The following is a 6,826-nucleotide window of genomic DNA, read 5'->3' as shown; positions in this document are numbered from 1 at the left end:
CCTAGGTCAACCCTACTCGCCGAGTCAACCTACTGACTCGCCGAGTTCATAAGTTCAGAGCCTTCCATTTGCGACTCGACTCGCCGAGTCAGTCCATGACTCGCCGAGTCCACCAATTTCCGAGTCCTGACCTGTCCAACTCACCGAGTCTCCACTCGACTCACTGATTCGAGTCTCAACTCGAAGGGTTTGGGGTTCTGCGACCTGACTCGCCGAGTCTAAGAACAGACTCGCCGAGTCCAAGACAACCTTCAACAGACTCGCCGAGTTGTTCTTCAAACTCGCCGAGTTCCTGCCCAACTTCATCCGACTCGACGAGTTGTTCATCCTACTCGTCGAGTTCCTCCTAATCTTCATGCTACTCGCCAAGTCCACTCAAAGGACTCGTCGAGTCCATTCAGATCTACATACATGCAGAGGACTTTTGAGTCATGCATGGACTCCAAACCATAGATCCATACTTCCAAAGCTCAATCCCCACGTAAAGTTGCAAACTTTACGTATAACTAAAGAGATCTAGGCTGAAAACACACTAGGGTTTGGTTTAAGGACAAAAGGGCTTCACCAACTACTCATCTTCTGATGCTTTATGACACAATGGACCATCCCAACACTAGATCTGAAGTGGCAACAACATATCTAAGCCCCCAAACTCGAATTGGGTCTCAATCAACCATAAAACCCCCAAATCTCATAACAAAATAGATCTAGATACAAAGGAGGGAAAATGGCAGCTTATTACCTCCAAGATGAACACAAACTGAAGTATATCTCGGATCTACACCTCTCCTTTGAAGCAACCTTCTTGATCTTCAAGTTCCTTTCCAAAATTTCCTTCCTCCAATGCTATTTCTCTCAAATGATGGAAGCTCACACGAAATCTAGGGTTTACAGGTTCTCTAGGATGATATGGAGGCTGAGGGAGGGACATAACACCCTTTATATAGGATACAACTCCCGGAATTAGGGTTTCCTCGTTTAGACCAGGCTCGCCGAGTCTCCTTGGCCGACTCGCCGATTCGGTCACTTACTCCTCGACCCGGATCCCGCTCGGACTCGCCGAGTTCCTCCTTGGACTCGTCGAGTCGTCCCTTAAACTTAGGGTTTCCTTTCCTTTCTTGGCCTTTCTGAATTTGGGTATTACAACAACTCTCCCCCACTTAAACTAAACTTCGTCCTCGAAGTTTTCTATGGCCCACTGCCTGCGATCTGCTTTCAATACCTAACTAATCATTCTAACACCAGCTGCCTACCTTTGCTGGTCTTTCGCCCGGTCACTCTGACTAACATCTCGGGTCAACCATGACCCTGTACATCCTGGATAAACAACTTACTCAACCTACAATCCTTCTGGTACTCACCGAGTACTGCACTGAACCTATAGGGGTTCACCCCTTCTTTCCTTGCGCGATTTCCTTGCCTTCCCAAGGCGATGTTCCATAACCAACTATTTCCTCTGTCTCTGTGAAGATCCTATCTTCACCAAATCCATTACTCCCGCTACCTCCAGAACGGGTCATTATCGCCAGTATCCACTGGGCAATTCTTTCTACTATACTTTAGTGTCGAGCACCCCATGATCAACTAACTGAATTCCTCCATAGACTGCTTACCCGCACTGCTACTGACTGAAAATTTCTGTCATTCCTTCTCTGCCTTCCAGATGAACTGAGACCACCCTGGTCCCTACCGCCCTACCAATATCTGGATTACCGGATCCCACCGGTCGCTAGTCCCAACACAACTCCTAGTCGCTCCCAGCGACTCTCGAAGAAACTTCAACCACCTATAACTGCTCAATATATTCTGCCATTCAGGCACTACAATCCTGGGATCCTCGATCCCCAATCTTGACACTAAGGTCCCTATCAGGTCCCACCTATGCTGCTAAAACTCACGGGCCTCGCCCACGGGTCCCACCCGCCTCTAACATTCTAGTCCCACTAGTCTAACCAATCTCGCTCGGGCCTCGCCCACAGGTCTCACCCAACCATACTACTGAGCAACCCTGCTCTCAGGTCTCACCTATACTGCTATTCTCATATGGGCCTTGCCCACGGGTCTCACCCGACTATATCCTGGAGCGGCCTCTCCCAAGGTCTCACCTCTTTAAGGCTATACAGGCAAACTCCCTATCATTCTCTTCCACTACCCATTCCTGATCCCTATCTGATCACTAGGAGATAAGGGCCTCGCCCCAAATCTGCCAATGAAGCTACTATGGAATGCTACGGCTTACCCGCAGTCTTACATCACCTTCCACCACTGACTGCTAGCGAATGCTACGGCTGCCCCGTAGTCTTACAACGCTTTCCACCACTGATTGCTAGTGAATGCTACGGCTACCCCGTAGTCTTACAACACTTTCCACCACTGACTGCTAGTGAATGCTATAGTTGCCCTGTAGTCTTACAACACTTTCCACCACTGACTGCTAGTACGAAAGCACCCCATGCTATCAGTTCTCAAGATCCTCCTTCTGGCTCATTCAAGTCCTACAGGCGATCCTCCAACCTGAATTCCCAACCACATACTAACCATCGCCAATACACGCACTAGCTGAGGGGGGGGGGGGGGGGTTCTCAAACTACCAACCCTGAACTCCTCGATCCATCAAACGCTAAACTACTTCTTTTCCTTCTCGGAGGTCGCGCACTCATTATGGGTCTGCGTGCTCCTACCTTTGCACACTCGGAGGATTCTCCCCCACTTCGATCCTGCTTACCCCTTGCTGCTCAATACTCAAAAGAAATCCCAATCCTTGCTACCGTTCCATAATCAAGCTGTTGAGGAACCCAAACTTACTATAGCCAGGGATCTAACCAATCCATCTCCAAAACTATACTACTCCGAACTAGCGAGATGTACCAAGTCCCTCCCAAGCATGCTACAGTTACTGCATCCTATGAAACCTTCTCCAATAGAGCACATCTCCTAACTAACATTCAAATATCCAAGGTATGCAAATGGCATATAACTCGATCACAATCAACCGCTCAAAAATAAAACACTCATACCGATAATGATGCAGAACCATAACAATATAATCATGCACAAATAAAAGAACTGAAAATGGAAATCGCATACCTGCAACGTCCGGTGCTGATTGCGCCTCCACGGTGGTCATCTGAAAAGCCCTGCACGCAGGCGCCTCTACACGGCCCTGATGGCCGTCTGTGATCCTCAAAGTTGCAGGGGCAGGTGCCATCATCCATCCTGCTGAAAACAAACTGGGGCACTGGGCCTTCTTGTGGCCCCGCTGATTATAGTGAAAACATATCAAGTCTGATCCCTGGGTGGTGGCAACAGGACAATCCTTGCTGAAATGACCAGTCCGACCGCACTTGAAACAGCCAGACTCACCACCGCTACCACTCCTGCATGCACCCCCGTGCGCCCTGCCACACTTCCCACACCGGTTGCGGTCCTGATAAGCCCTCGATCTCAAATCTGATCCCTTGGGCCTTTTGCCCGATCCTGCAGCTACCTGAACCTCATCCGGCTTCCTCTTCCGGATCTGCTCCAAATCAATTTCCCTCTCTCTAGCCCGAGAAATCATATCTTCCAGCGTCTTACAACTGGATCTGCTCATGAACTCCCTGATATCATCCCTCAACATCTCATGGTATCGGGCCTTCTTCATCTCCTCATCCGCAACATACTGCGGTACAAGAAGAGCCCTCTCCCTGAACTTGGCGGTGATCTCCGCCACAGTCTCAGTGGTCTGCGTCAAATCCTGAAACTCCCGTGCGAACTGCTGCACCTCAATAATCGGTGAAAACTCCGCCCTGAACCTGGCTGAGAAATCACTCCAAGTCATTGCGTCCAACGCGGAATCATCCCCCAAAGCATGACCAATCCCTCTCTCTGTGCTTCAGAAGACAGGAAGCGAGTCTGACCTTGTCCCCCCTCAGGACATCGGCTCGTACAGAATGCGTTGGCAACATCAGCCAACCATTTGCTGCTAGCGATGGGGTCCCCAGCCCCATGAAAATCCGGTGCCCCGCATTCCCTGAACTCTCGAAATGTTAAGGTACGTGCTCCCACCAAGGCCATCATCTCGGTACGGAAGGCTCCCATCCTCTCATCCAAAATCTCCAGTATACCCTCCTTGACCGTGCCAAAGTTCATAGGAGTCTGGTCTGGAATACTGCGCATAACATCAGCTGATATCAACTCCCTCATTCGCTCCTGGAGCTGCTCGGCTCCTGAACCCGAGCCTGATCCCTCTCTGGCACTTGATCCATCCGATGGTCTCACTCTCAACGTCACCATGCTGAAAATATAATACATCCATTATCAGAATACTCATCACTGCTGCGAGACCAAACACACACCCTACCAAGTTCCCGGTCTTGTCTCTGCTTTTCCCGAATCGAGTACGGATCCTCTGCTTTCAGTAGTACGGGCCCATACTACCTTCCACATCTATCCGTACTTTCCTCAGGAATTGCTTTGACTCCACCAGGTCCCTTTTCCACTACTACTGCTCTCAGCACTATCTCATCCTAGGCTTGCCCTAGGGAAACCTCTGACTCACACCAAACCAGTCCGCAGCTGCTGAAGGACTCCTTGTAATGCCAATTAGCCATCACCTGAATACCATCACATGTGACGAGGCTCAGATAATCCTTCGAGTAAAAGACTCGTCCCTACAACGGTTGGACTCAGACAAGAGCTGTGCAATAGGGCCAAATCCAGTACTCTGAGATTATTCAACCCTGATCACATGTGACGTGACGTATTCACCTAATGGCTAACTCCCATCACTCAGAATCCCATAATTCACAAAGCAAGCAGCATTCAGACAAGGGAAAATCTAACCATAACGTACTCAAGCAATCATATCCACATAGCAAGAATCTGAACTAGCATGCAACACAAAATCATATACTCAGGCATAACCTAAACAAGCTATCCTACCACTGTCTAATCAACACTATCATGCAGCTCAAAGCACATATAACAGGCACATAAGGCATCCTCCCTAGATCCTTAGTCCTAATCTAGCATGTTGTTCTACTAACTGATAATCAAATCATAAACTTGTATGGGTAATTTGTGGTACTTACTTGAGCTCGGTTGATTGCATGCACCACACCCTTTTTCTCTTTTCAAAGTTCTTTTCTTTCTAAATTCTTTTTGCTTTTCTAAAACTGTATTCTTTCCTCAAACTCTCTTTTTACAAAACTGTCTTTTCATTTTGAAAACTTTTTTTTATCCGACCCCATAGTTTGAGTTCAGGCACACCCGAGAGTATGCCCGAATCCCTCAAACCAAGGCTCTGATACCAACTTGTAACGTCCCAAAATTCAAGACTAAAAATTTCATTTAATAAAACATTACTTAAAGTAAAATCATAAATTCTGAAAATAATCAAAGTATTAATTTCCAAACTACATATCCGTTATCAGAGTAAAACATTCCCAGGCTATCTGGTCTATGGTGTGTGCCATGCGATCACCCTGAGCTCTTCCCTCCACTACTGGAAGTACCTGAAACCAAAACTGAAAACCGTAAGCATGAAGCTTAGTGAGTTCCCCACCCTACCGCATACCATGCATAACCACATACTACACATACTGGGCCACACCCGCTATCCTGGGCCTCGCCCCTACCTCGGGCCTCGCCCGCTACTATGGCCCCGCCGCTCCAAGCCCCGCCTGGCTTCGAGCCCTACTCGGATACATATCTGTTTCACTTAGGCCTCGCCTGTCACAGGGCCTCGCCCGCTAACATATAATAGCACATAAACATATCACAACACATAAGCTAAACACATACTAACGGATCCTGTCCAAAGGCCTCGCCTATCCTGGGTCTCGCCCTTATCCTGCTACTGATGAGTCATGGAACCCCATCCATGCTCCTATTGATAGTGAGATACGGGCCCAGCCCACACTCACTCTTTCCCTAACTTGGGTCTCGCCACTGATCTGCTGCTAATGAGATGGGGAACACCATCCACACTCTACTATTGGTGAGATATAGGACCTCGCCCATACTCACCTCCCTACCAAGCACATACAAGTATCACACAGACAACAAGTATAAACTATCACATAAACCATTCCTAAGGCACCTGCCCGCTATCCTTGGACCTCGTCCTGAATATGATACTAGCATATTGTGCCTAGGGCTAACCCCCGAGTCTTCTACTCATAACTACATGGGCCGACATTGTGGCCGTAGACCCATTCACACAAAAGGGAAACTCACCTGCATTGGCTGAACACGCTGATGATCCCACTAGTTTCTGCTCGGCAACTCTCTGAACACCTGCTCCACTAGCTCCCCGAGCTATCAATATCAATGCAACACTTAGTCTAACTGACCCCCGAAAGACAACCAAGTCAACTCTGGTCAAGGTCAAATTCCTGGTCAAAGTCAACCTCCCAGGTCAAGCCTACTCGCCGAGTCAACCTACTGACTCGCCGAGTTCATAAGTTTAGAGCCTTCCATTCGCGACTCGACTCGCCGAGTCAATCCATGACTCGCCGAGTCCACCGATTTTCGAGTCCTGACCTGTCCAACTCATCGAGTCTCCACTCGACTCACTGATTCGAGTCTCAACTCGAAGGGTTTGGGGTTCCGCGACCTGACTCGTCGAGTCTAAGAACAGACTCACCGAGTCCAAGACAACCTTCAACAGACTCGCCGATTTGTTCTTCAAACTCGCCGAGTTCCTGCCCAACTTCATCCGACTCGACAAGTTGTTCATCCCACTCGTCGAGTTCCTCCTAATCTTCATGCTACTCGCCGAGTCCACTCAAAGGACTCGCCGAGTCCATTCAGATCTACATACATGCAGAGGACTTTTGAGTCA

The sequence above is a fragment of the Lactuca sativa genome, chromosome 7 (genome assembly GCF_002870075.4).
Source record: "Lactuca sativa cultivar Salinas chromosome 7, Lsat_Salinas_v11, whole genome shotgun sequence".
In the NCBI taxonomy this organism is placed as follows: Eukaryota; Viridiplantae; Streptophyta; class Magnoliopsida; order Asterales; family Asteraceae; genus Lactuca; species Lactuca sativa.
The sequence above is the reverse complement of the archived record's forward strand: the minus strand, read 5'-3'. Positions refer to the sequence as shown.